Source organism: Schistocerca americana, chromosome 4 (assembly GCF_021461395.2).
Source record: "Schistocerca americana isolate TAMUIC-IGC-003095 chromosome 4, iqSchAmer2.1, whole genome shotgun sequence".
Taxonomy (NCBI): domain Eukaryota; kingdom Metazoa; phylum Arthropoda; class Insecta; order Orthoptera; family Acrididae; genus Schistocerca; species Schistocerca americana.
The window spans coordinates 437283356-437297242 of record NC_060122.1 but is presented as its reverse complement, the minus strand read 5'-3'; the positions used below and the strand labels follow the sequence as shown (position 1 = coordinate 437297242).

The 13887-nt window shown below is 42.2% G+C and overlaps 1 protein-coding gene across 1 annotated transcript in view; it reads right to left on the bottom strand.

The window, feature by feature from the left end:
* Nucleotides 1–13887, bottom strand: part of LOC124612768 (mucin-12-like) — a 290845-nt gene that overhangs the window by 173002 nt on the left and 103956 nt on the right. The gene's annotated exons all lie outside the window — the stretch shown is intronic.

Sequence of the window (13887 nt, the reverse complement as noted above, 5' to 3'; positions counted from 1 at the left end):
GGAAAGCAAGATCATTTAGACAGAAAGAGCGATATATTTCATATGTAATCCAGCACATTCAACCACCTCAAAGAGATCATTCTCAGCTCCCTTCCATCTGACCAGGAGAAAAAGCTCAGTACCAATATTACAAAACATTTCCTGTGCAGTACACCATGATAGTGAAACCTCCACTTCAAGAAGTTGCATTCATTCTATCCAAGTTGCAGTCATTCTACCCACAATGATTCACACAGCCACTGACAACTTCAGAGAACAGTTTCACAATTGAATCACTAATGATGGTCACAGAATTGAGTCAGGTACACTTTAAAACTGATTTTGAAAATTGTTACATATCTTAAAGGTGACTGTACTGCTTAATTTTTGGTGTTTTTTGAAAACAGGAATATATGACTCCAAATGTGAGTTACTTCTGCTGTCTTGTGTAGTTGAAGACCAAACTAGAAACGTTACGAGGTAAGTTTAAATTTTACATCATGTTTACAGTGATCTGGTTGAGTATGGCCTATGTGCAGTTCATATGTGGCCATGCTATATATTGCAACAACTGGACAGCAACTTGCAATATTAAATTATGGTTAAAAATGTAAGACAGAATAATATTTTACATGTACAGTATCAACCATTTTACTTTTGCTATGATGATTAATGTCTGGTAGTTTCACTTGTGCACTTATAATTTCCTGGTAAGTAGCCACAAATGTTTCTGCAGTGTTCAATCCTGAGTACTTCTATTTACATGATGTTATATTAATTGAAATTTAACATTACCCATCAGCACTGCATTTTACAATCTTTTCTTTTTCATGTTCACTATTCTGTCACTCTCGGCAAGTATTGTATTGCACATATTTAATTAACATGACCAAAATCTTACTGTTTTTCAAATCATGTCATTAAGAATAAAATGCTCAAGCTTTTGACAACTGTTACCACCACCACCACAACCAGGAGTAGAAACCCCCGACTGTCGTGACTGTCACGGTGTTATTGCTCCACTTACACAAGCACACCAGCAGTGTTGGAACCTTCCAGAGAGTGCTGAAGAGACACAGGTGCAGCAAGCTGATTTGAGCATCTCTTAGCAGCTCTGGCCTGTTGTGAGATAAGAGTGGTTTCAGGTGGCATGAGGGCTCTGAGCACATGTGAAACTGTCACTCCCACCTCCCTATGAGTATCAAATATCTGTCTTGGCTTTCATTCCATGTCCAACGGAGTCCCAATATGATGACATATAAATCAAGACTGTTGTCTTTTGAAACTGTATTTTGTGTCTTGTCTCCAGCCAATGTTCAGCCAAGGTCCACTTCACAAGCTCCCTAATATTTGATGTCATTTGTGTTCAGTAAAATACTCAATGGCAGCAAAAACTGTTTGGCTTAAGTATATGCTGCTGCATTTGCAGAAGACACCATAAACACAGGGCACTACGAATTTTGTTGTCTTTAATGGGGCGTAACGTATCTCATATCTCAGAGGTGGGTGGAACACTGGTCTCCTCGCTGCGATGGAGCATTTCCTTTCACGCCGATCACCTGCCACCCTACCTAAAACCTCTTTCCTCATTACCTTAGCCAGCTTCATCCTGACCCGCAACTTCTTCACTTTTGAAGGCCAGACATACCAACAATTAAAGGGAACAGCCATGGGTACCAGGATGGCCCCCTCGTATGCCAACCTATTCATGGGTCACTTAGAGGAAGCCTTCTTGGTTACCCAGGCCTGCCAACCCAAAGTTTGGTACAGATTTATTGAGAACATCTTCATGATCTGGACTCACAGTGAAGAAGAACTCCAGAATTTCCTCTCCAACCTCAACTCCTTTGGTTCCATCAGATTCACCTGGTCCTACTCCAAGTCCCATGCCACTTTCCTTGACGTTGACCTCCACCTGTCCAATGGCCAGCTTCACACGTCCGTCCACATCAAACCCACCAACAGGCAACAGTACCTCCATTATAACAGCTGCCACCCATTCCACAACAAACAGTCCCTTCCCTACAGCCTAGGTCTTCGTGGCAAACGAATCTGCTCCAGTCTGGAATCCCTGAACCATTACACCAACAACCTGACAACAGCTTTCGCATCCCGCAACTACCCTCCTGACCTGGTACAGAAGCAAATAACCAGAGCCACTTCCTCATTCTCTCAAACCCAAAAACTCCCACAGAAGAACCATAAAAGTGCCCCACTTGTGCCAGGATACTTTCCGGGACTGGACCAGACTCTGAATGTGGCTCTCCAGCAGGGATACGACTTCCTCAAATCCTGCCCTGAAATGAGATCCATCCTTCATGAAATCCTCCCCACTCCACCAAGAGTGTCTTTCCGCCGTCCACCTAACCTTCGTAACCTCTTAGATCATCCCTATGAAATTCCCAAACCACCTTCCCTACCCTCTGGCTCCTACCCTTGTAACCGCCCCCGGTGTAAAACCTGTCCCATGCACCCTCCCACCACCACCTACTCCAGTCCTGTAACCCGGAAGGTGTACACCATCAAAGGCAGAGCCACGTGTGAAAGCACCCACGTGATTTACCAACTGACCTGCCTACACTGTGACGCATTCTATGTGGGAATGACCAGCAACAAACTGTCCATTCGCATGAATGGACACAGGCAGACAGTGTTTGTTGGTAATGGGGATCACCCTGTGGCTAAACATGCCTTGGTGCACGGCCAGCACATCTTGGCACAGTGTTACACCGTCTGGGTTATCTGGATACTTCCCACTAACACCAACCTATCCGAACTCCGGAGACGGGAACTTGCTCCTCAATATATCCTCTCTTCCCGTTATCCACCAGGCCTCAATCTCTGCTAATTTCAAGTTGCCACCACTCATACCTCATCTGTCATTCAACAGCATCTTTGCCTCTGCACTTCCGCCTCGACTGACATCTCTGCCCAACTCTTTGCCTTTGAATATGTCTACTTGTGTCTGTATATGTGTGGATGGATATATGTGCATGTGTGTGTGTGTGTGTGTGTGTGTGTGTGTGTGTGTGTGTGTGCGCGCGCAAGTGTATACCCGTCCTTTTTTCCCCCTAAGGTAAGTCTTTCCGCTCCCGGGATTGGAATGACTCCTTACCCTCTCCTTTAAAACCCACATCCTTTCGTTTTCCCCCCTCCTTCCTTCTTTCCTGACGAAGCAACCGTTGGTTGCGAAAGCTAGAATTTTGTGTGTATATTTGTGTTTGTTGGTGTGTCTATCGACGTGCCAGCGCTTTCGTTTGGTAAGTCACATCATCTTTGTTTTTAGATTTATTATCATATTATTCGCACATGACTTTCAATTTCATATTACTCCCACAAGTATTAATCCTTAGCTATGGAATTACTTTTGGGGGTCACACATGTATGAAATGACAGCCACTTATTAGCATCAAACCAGAATTTTAGCTAAAAATACATTCTGAGATAAACAGCACAAAACTGGTTGACAAGCTATCTATCCCAACTGCACACTATGAAAATGCCCTCAAAACTGTAATGTACACTTAAAAAACACGCTTGTCTATATAATGTCTATTATTCCAGAAAGAATTGCATTTATCATAATGAAAAAATTGTATTTTCAAATACTGGTAGCAAGCCAGAACAAAATAAAATAAACTACATCAGCTGATAAAATTATGCAACCGATTTCAAAAATTCATTAATGTTATCTCAGAAACATGTAACTTCTTAAAAGTGTTTGAATTATACAAAAATGGTTAAATTACATTTATTACACAGTTATGAGCAGCCCTAATTTATCATGACTATTAATAATGTTACATAAACTATTAACAAAAGGCAAGTTTCGCCTTGCACAGAGTCTATAAAGAACACGTTCTTGAAGTTCTTTCTTTATTTCCATTCATAATCAAAAAATACTGTTCTCAGTCCATTGATTTCAGTCTGTAACAAGCATCTTCAGGTTTGAATACAGTGAAATGGAATAGCTTTTAAACAAAATCCAGAACTGAACCAAAGTGACATAAACCTAAAGCATCACCAGAAAACACAGATATGATGTGTCCAAATCACTACAGCACAACAGGAAACATGATGTGAACAGTATGGCTACACAGAACAGGTATGGTTGGTTGGAGGTAAGGCACCAAAGAGCAAGGTCATCAGTCCCTCAGTCTAGGGTTCATTCACCAGAGGTAGTGATATCCACTACGAATCTCCTCAGATAAGGAAAGTATGTAGGAGATGTAAAAGGAAAGAAGTGAAGGTAATAATGGTGCCACAGCTGAAAAAACGGTTTATGGAAAAGTAAAAGTATATGGATTGGGTCTGTACATAGGTTACAGCAGACAAGTGGTTCCCCAAACGCAATTGTGCAAAAAGAAACCCTGCCGGCAGGCAATCCTATTCAACATGATTACCAGCGAAGACAGATATAAAATAAAGAAAGCTGTCTAGCCAAGAGATCCAAAAAAGTAAAACAGAAAAAACTGAAAATGAAATCGATATCAGTTGGATTGTCAATAATACGACAAGGTGAGAGAAATAATTAAGGCTGCACATTAGTGTCCCACTGGGCTAAGGGGCAGGCCCTCTTATAACCATCCCATCACCCATCCAACATAGGAAAAGCTTTGAAGAGGAGGATAGCACCCACCAATTAACAGAGTGCTACTTCTAAAATGGAAAATAAGACGCGACAGGAAAAGAGGCAAACAGGCTAAAATCAATTAAAACAGAGGAAATAGCCCAGAAAATGAAAGAAAATTAGAGGAAAAAATCGTATAGTAGCAAATTTTTGCACATGCTAGGAGGGAGTGTCCTGAACAACATAATAAAAATCCTGACTGGTGGGGGTGAGAGAACCTGGGATCAGATGGGTTTAAAGATCACTTTATCACGTTCTTCTCTAATAATCCTAAAACCTGGGCTTCTAGGAAAATATTTCCTAATATAAAATTGAACTATATTAAGTTTCCTACAAAAAAAAAAAAGGGTCTATTCATTTTTTTCTCTATGATTAATAGTTTCCACATTCAGCAAATGGAACACTGCAGGTCATTAAAAATATTGTTCTTACTGGATAAAATTAATGTTTATCTTTGAATGAAATGGGGTATAAAACATTAAATGTATTGAATCTAAATGCAGTGCAGCTATATTAAGCGATAAATTACGTTCCAGGGTTCTAACAGGGTGGGGGTGGGGTGGGCTGGGGCAGGGTGGGGGAGGGGATGGGGAGATGTGTGAGGTAGAAGCATGAGGGAACATAGGTCACTGGATTATGTTAATGCACTTCCCTCCTTCATAGGTCTTCAAATAGGAGGTCAAGCAGGTGACTTGCTACCATCTACCCCACTATGTCATGAGAAGCAACTACACGGTGTTTCACATCATTGTACGGGTCCTCCACAGCGCACCTTATGACTCACTGGTGGCAAAGTGTGCAGGTGCCCAGGAAATACAGTGAAACCTCACTTTTACACTTTTCAAGGGACTTGAAAAAAATGGTTAAAACTCGAGAAAATGTAAAATGTTGGAAATAACATTTTAAGCTGTAAAAGTTACATATAGGATACTCCCTCGCACTTTATGTATCATATATGTACATAACAGGCATCAAAAGACTTGTCAGGGGCTATGAAGGTTTATTATCTCTAATGAAACTGGAACTGATAACTGTCTGGGAAGTAGGAACATTGGACTGAATTTCATATCTCATAATCGATGTTTTTGAAAGCCTGCAGCTATCATTCATTATTTAAATAATGATATACTGCACTAGTTACGTATTTTTTCATGCTTGGCATGACGCTTCTCGAGAATATTTTCTTGTTGTCAAGTGGAAATATGTAAATAAGTATTTTGTGTGGGCTTGAATATGTGTTACTCTCCAACTCTTGCACTGTAGTCGTCTTCTAGTGGTTATCAGGTACTGTGCCTTATCAGTTGTCAGTTATGTAGAAAACCACACACACACACACACACACACACACACACACACACACACACACACAGAGAGAGAGAGAGAGAGAGAGAGAGAGAGAGAGAGAGAGAGAGAGAAAATCTATCACTCACATTGTTTGTGTAACATCACATAAAAATACATACATAAATACTGCACTTGACAATGAGAATAAGTTCTCGAAACACGCTTTGCTCAGCATGAATAAAATATGTAACAGGCGTTATGTTTAAACTAAAAACATCTGAACAATGCAAAGTGTATGACGGTGTCAACTAGCACTACAAGCGGCCATATGGCAAAACACGCTAAATATGGTCCGACAAACGTGTAACAATAATCACAACAATTATGAAACTGCGTTTGTGCAGCAGACATGGTTTGGAAATGGTTGTGATTGGTCATGATATCTTCATTCGAACAAACCTAGTTACTCCCATGAGCCACAATGCCAAGCAGAGCTTGGCAGCAGCGGGAGACACAGCATGAATTGTTCAAACTTTTACACGTTTACCGTTTCAAACCCACTGAGTAGAGTGCCCTGGTGTCAAGAAACTTAACCATGTAATATTTGTAAACCCTTCTGGACTGCCAAAATCATGTCAGCGCCATTTTTTCTCCACAAACATTTTTTCATAATGTGCAAAACACCAGAAAATTATAAATATGTTGACGCAAAATCAGGTGCAAATTAACATTGTGGACACAGGAAATTTGACAGGACTGATAAAAAATGTCATAAATGGCGAGCAAACGTTAATTCCGGGAATGTAAAAGCGAGGTATACTGTATTTATTTTGCACAAAATGCTTTAACACTACACGGAATGCAGGTAAGAGTTACAAGTAACACTAATACCAATCCTGGATATGGACAGAATCTATGTAAATCTTTGCACATTGTTCTAAACTGCTAGAGGAGAAATTGATTCTTAGTCATCCTGCACAGCAACTGTAACGTTCTTCTGGGAAAGGCAACTTCCCCTCCATGAACACCGCTCACTTTTCAGTTTATGGACAGACTATATACATCCCCAGCATTTGCTGTCCAGTACTGTTACGTGAGAAACAAACTCACTGCGCTCATATTTATATAGTGGAGATATTAACTCAGTACTTACTTGCGGTAGTGAAGTGAGCTCCTATGTAAAAAAAGCTTAACAGCTGGAGCTATCAACTGTGTATCGCACTGAAGGGCCTTTTCCAAGCAATGTTGATTTCATACATTAAAGGTATTTGCAACTGCAAATAAGGACAACCATCAGCTGTAGAATGGAGTGACAACAATGAAAATTTGTGTCGGACCAGGATTTCCAGCTTATCACGAGCAGTTGCCTCACCATTTGGCTATCCGTGTACGACTGACGGCCAGACCCAAACTTCCATATTTTGTCAACCACGCATCTACGACCTACACTCTTACATTTATTATGTATATTCCTATGGAGGTCATATGTTGTACTTGAAAGTCGCTCACCCAGAATCGGCAGGGAAATAAGATACTGGAGTGCGAGTGTTATTCTGATTGCAATGCAAAGTTTCTTTGGACATGCACGCATGTCCAAAGGAATTCTGCATCTTAATCAGAGCAACACAGGCCTTGCAATATCGTATGTTGATTTCTTTGTCTCTACTATAGCTGTCTGGAATACTTTTCACAGCATGAGGGTTATCAAACACATCACCTCAGTCTCTGCTGTCCCAACATCTGAAGAGGCTCTGATACTTAAACTGTCTCCCTCTGCAATAGAAGTGAGTCACCTATGTGTCATACAATTTCAGTTACTTTCACGTAACTCAAGCAACGCATTACAGCAGATTACTATTCTAGACTTTAACACGATCAGTCAAATTCCATTAGACATATTCACACCCATCTTGGAAGATATAATGTGGGTGGGTGGTAAGTGCCATCACTAACTGTTGCCTAGTGGAAAGTGTTAGCAATTCCTGAATGGAAGAAATTTATACAATCTACCGGTAACACAATTAATGGTGCACAAGTGAAGTAAATTTTTGCTGATTCATTATTTCATCAACAGGAGACTAAAACACAGTTACACAGCTTTACAATACACTGTAAACGATAGACAGCAGCAAGGTGCCACATTTACTAATCCAATCCCTTTCCCACCAACACTGCATAGGTGTCGGACAACACCACACTTACAAATTAACTTATTTTACATAACTGCTCACTCAACAACTGCGAACAGGTACTCAATAAATTGAAAATAACTCCATTATGTAAACACAAGCTCAGTGATTTTGTCTACTCACATACTCACAAGTGGCATCAGTGACCGTGATGCGGTTGTGACAAAAACTATTACCAATGTACAAAAGACAGTTAAAACAAGCTGTAAACTAGATAAAATATCGGTAGTGCCATATGTCACTGAGGAACTTGGGTTAGTTAGTTAGTTAGTTGGAAACTTTCAGCAGAGGGCAGGAGCATGTACAGGACCCATGGCTCAAGTTTAAAAAAATAACTGACCATGCACCAGATACATATGTGCCCAGCAGAACACTTCAGAATGGAGGCAACCTGCATGGTATACAGTCATTGTAAAGAATTTTTTAAAGAAATATAGATGAAGAAACAGAGGTTACTGAGTAACAAGTCTTAAAGTGTAGGGCTATAGATCGGGAGATACTGAATGAAATGTGTTTGGCTATCAAGAAAGCAATGAGTCATGCCTTCAATCACTACTGTAGCAGAATATAGAAATTCTGCTTGTATTTAAAGGCTGTTAGTTGCACCAAAGTTACTGTCCAGTTCTTAGTGAATGAGACAGGAACTGAAATTGAGGGTAGTGAAGAAAAGTTGAAATGCATAACTGCTTAACTCAGTTTTCAAATGTTCCTTTTACATATGAAAACCCAAGAAAATCGCCCCAATTTCATCATCATAGCACTGAAAAGATGAATGAAATAATTATTAGTGTCAGTGGTGTTCAGAAACAGCTGAAATCATTAAAACTGAACAAAGCTCCATGGCCTGATGGAATCCCTGTCAGGTTCTATACTGAATTTGCAGCTGAGTTGGCTCCTCTCCCGAGTACAATCTATTTTAGATCCCTTGAACAAAAAAGTGTGCCCAGTTTTCGGAAAAAAGCACAGGTCACACACTCACGGAATCCCTGTCAGATTCTATACTGAATTTGCGGCTGAGTTAGCTCCTCTTCAAAATACAATGTAATGTAGATCCCTCGAACAAAAAATCGTGCCCAGTTTTTGGAAAAAAAGCACAGGTCACACACTTTTACAAGAAGGATAGTAGAGGTGATTGAAAAAAGTATTGTCCAATATCCTTGACATTAATTTGTTAAACAATCTTAGAACATGTTCTGAGCTCAAACATAATGAAGTATCTTCAACAGAATGACCACCTCAATGCCAACCAGCATGGATTCCGAAGACATCAATCATGTGAAACCCAACTTGGTCTGTTCTCATGACACACTGAATTCAAAGTTTTTCATCATTTGGTTAAACTAACTCGAAAATTAGTGAAAGAGCAAGGCATTCTTCCAGTTTTAGGAAAGGAGAAAGGAGTACAACAATTAAAAAGATCCAGCAGTTTTTTGAAGATGATGAAAACAGTAGAATGTGCCCAGCTTGCAAAGATAGCAAAAGAATTGCTATAAATGGAGTTAAAGTAACAAAGCAGAAACAACTAGTGCTGTCAAATTTAAATGAACTTTATGTAGCTTTCAAAAATTCTCACCCTGAATGCAAAATTGGAAGGTCAAAATTTTCTGACCTCTGCCCTAAGTGGTGTATTTTGGCTGGATCCTCAGGGACACACTCTGTATGAGTACGTTTACATCATCAAAATGTCAAACTGATGATTGTGGGTGCAAAACTCAGTGATCTTAACTACAAAGAGTTACTAGATTTAATGGTCTATGACACTAAGTTACGACTGCAAAAATGGTTCAAATGGCTCTGAGCACTATGGGACTTAACTTCTGAGGTCATCAGTGCCCTAGAACTTAGAACCACTTAAACCTAACTATCCTAACTTCACAAAAAACGAAAATTTTGAAATTTCAAAAATTCATAAAAAATTAAGGGAACATTTGTAAGTGTTCTTGCTCTATATGAGGCCAGTAATGTATGATATCTAACTATAGGAAAAAAATAGACTCTCATAAAACACTCCTTGTTTGTTATTTTTGGGCCTGAAAAGGGGATTTTTTGAAAATTTGGATACCAAACTTGGAGTTCATTTTGACTGGTTATTTTTGAATTTAGGGTATTTTGTGCAATAGACAATGCTGTAGAGGACACTTTTCTAAAAACAATCATGTCAATTTCAATGTTGTAACTTAACCCAGTGCAGACATATTCAAATTTTCTCTAATGTCTCCAGACTAAAAAATCGTTGCGCACCTACAAATAAAAATGGCCACCATCCAGTAAAGATGCAAGATAAATTATTTTAAAAAACTGTTTTGAACTTCTCAAATACAGGGTAATCACATACTAAAAATTAAAAAATTTAAAAATGGTCAAGCAACCAATTTAATTTTTATTGGACCACTTCATTTGGATTGCCCCAACGTAAAATTCCTGGGTTTTCCTCGGCTTTCTCCCAGATGAAAAAATTACCGGTTTACCTGGGACACATACACCCTGGATAAAGATTCTCGGATAAAAATCTTAAGGGGGCCGCGAAAGCCCCAATCATGGAGGGTAACTAAAATGTGATGGTGCCAAGTCGTGTCATATGCAGAGTAGGTCAAAGAAGACCGCAACACGGTGCCACCAATTTGTAAAAGCCTGTCGGACTGCAGTTTCTAACCTGAGTAAATGGTCAGCTGGAGAGTGTCCTTCCCGCATGCCACACTGATATGGGGACAAAAGGCCTCAAAATTCAAGTACCAAACATAACCAGAAGTTAACCATCCTTTCAAGCAGTTTACAAAGTATGTTCATCAGGCTTATCGGGCAGTAGCTTGTCCAGAGACATTGGGTTCTTCCCAGGCTTAAAATCAGGGATAGCTATACTGTCTCATCATTGGTGGAAAGGGGGGAGGGGGGGGGGGGGGGGGGGGGGGGAGCCACCCGTGACCAAATGTGGTTTGCGATCCTGAACATGCGTTGCCTCTGGGACGTCCAACTGTTGCATAATATGGTTATGAATAGAATCCAAGCCTGGGCCCGTGTCGTATGAAGAGGCAAGAGCCTGCAAAGATTTCCATCAGTGAAGGGTTCATTACAGGGCTCAGCTTGGTGGGGTTGAAACAGAGGGGCATCTGTTCAACCCAGTGTTTCTGCCAGAGAAATGTGGCAGGATAGGATTGGCAGTCTGTACAGTGACTACTATGTCCTTGGTCCACCACAGTACCAGTTGACGATGATGGAGGCCTGTGAATAAGGGAATAGCAGTGCCAGCAGCATGAAAAAGAGCAGCAGAGAAGTCTTGCACAAATGTATCAATGCAAACTGAGAGAGAGATGTCAAAGTGCACAGCAGACATATACGAAGGCCAACTGGTCCTGTCGAATGCCCAATGCGGGGACCTGTCGGTGGCAGGATGACGATAGAATCACAAGAAAATGGTCACCGTCACGAAGGCCATCAAGGGGTAATCAATGTAGGGGAGCTGCGAGAGCAGGCGAGGAGAGTGAGAGATCAACAGCAAAAAAGGTGCCATAAGCAACATTGAAGTGGGTAGGGGAACTGTCATTAAAGAGACACAAATCAATGTCTGTAATAAGTTGGTCAATTAGAAGACCCCTATCCGTCGAAGTGGCACACCCCCCACGCGGGGTAGGAACGCCCAATAACCATGAAACATTGGAGGGTGGTCATCAAGGAAGTGCATTTCTTGAAGAGCAAGACAGATTGCAGAATAAGAGGAAATGAGTTGTTGAATTTCTGGTAGGCGACAGTAATCTCCGTTGCCACTGGGTTATCGTGAGGCTAGAGTCCAGATAGCCAGATAGAAGCTGAGGGGAGGTCATAGGTTCCCCAGGAAGCTAAGTAACCTTCGTCCTCGCAATAGGTGGCATTATGTCAGGATCGGACAGAGAGATGGGGGGGGGGGAGGGGGCGATAGGGGGGGGGGGGGGGGAGTTTGGTGCCCTCAGAGCGCAGATCCCTCGTCTGACACATAGTTACAGGCTTTCTACCATGAGAACGCCGATGAGGGGCATTCTGACAGGGAGCCATATCCCTGGCAGGCAACAGGGAAAAGGATGTCTTCCCTGGCGGAGGTGGAGGAGGGGGGGGGGGGGGCAGTTCCTTCAGGGGAAGAGTTGAGTGAGAAAAGGGGAGAGGCGCAAGATGAGGGTGGGGAGGGAGGAACATGTAATTGAGGCAAAGGTAGAGGAGAGATATGCAGGATGAAGTCTGTCAAACTTCTTCTGGGCCTTAAAGTAGCTGAGAGCATCAAGGATCTGTATTTTCTTAATTCCTTTTTTCCATCAGATATACTGGACATTCCAGTGCGTGGGGAGGATGGAGACCAGAGCAGTTTACACAATTAGGTGGTGGGATGCAAGGGCTCTCTACATGAAAAGGGTGGACACAGTCATCACAGTTGGGAGTGGCATCGCACAGTGAGGACATGTGGCCGAACTTGAGGCAATAGAAGCAGCACATGGGAGGTGGAATGTACTGTTTCGTGTTACATCTGTACACCAATACCCTGACCTTTTCAGGAAGGGTACCCCCTCAAATGCCAGGATGAAAGCGCCAGTGTCTACACAATGGTCCTTTAGTTCTCTCTGGACATGCTGGATGAAATGAATGCCACATCATTCCAGATTAGACCTACGTTCATTACCGAACTGGAGGTGAAGATACCTACGGAAAATTACACCCTGTATCATGTAGAGTGACTTGGGAGGAGCAATAGTCATTGGTTGTCACCTAAATGATCACATGCACAGAGGGAGGCCGACTGACTGGCAGAAATTGTGTTTATAAGGAGAGAGACAGATCTCATCTTGCTTAATAAATGAAACTCACCAACTCTGTCCTCAATATGTTCCGCAAAGAAAAGGGGTTTTGTGGCACAAAAGTCTCTGCCTGAGTCCTGGTACAGACAAGGAACCGTGGAAAGGGTTTCGTCCCAAGCCGGCGGACCTGGCCCTCCTCCCGGGAAGTGGCCTAGGAGGATAAGGCTGGGAAGCAGAAACAGGAACTGAGACAGAACTATTTCCAGGAAGAGACAAGGTCGCAGAAGAGTGGCCAGAGAGTTTTAACACATTTAATGCACCAAACGTCCGCCGGGGTACCATCCACTACCAACAGGGGCTCACCTCACGGGCACCACTAAGCCACGGCAACGGCTGCCTGGCAGGATGGTTGCTGCCAGTTCCGATGCCCTGAAGAAACGGTCAACCACTCACAGATTTTCACAAGGCATTCACAGTCCAGGTACCAGCAGTGTGATCCTTGTGGTGTCAGGGGGCAGATGGGCACATAACAGCGCCAACACATGGACTGGCTACCGAGCTGGTGAACTAGCAAGGGGGTGAAAGGGCTTTGGCAGGAAGAGAGGGGTGGCAGGAAAAGGGAGAGGGGATGGGGATGAGGTGGAGGGGGAGAGGAACCCACACCCAAGATGCTAGGGAGGGAGTTCTTCCCCGTCTGACTCACACTACAGATTTCCAATTTAGTGATGGTGGTCAAACCGCTGAGAAGGACCAAAGAAAGAAAAGCCAAAAAGGAGGAGGAAAAGTAAACAAACCAAAACCGCAAGCTGGAGCAAAGCCAGGAGGATAGCCAGGCCGACATAAAGAAGAACCCCAAGAGGTAAAGGACTGGGGAAAGAATAAGGAGAAGGAAAGGGAAGGTAACGCAGCCCGGAAAAGAATAAAGGCTGCAATAGCTAACGAACCTGTATTGCCACACATTTACCCACAAAAGAGCTGTGGGCCCACTGTGGACAGGACAGTCTTAATATTTTTCCATGATCACACAATTTTAACTGTCAACACTGCA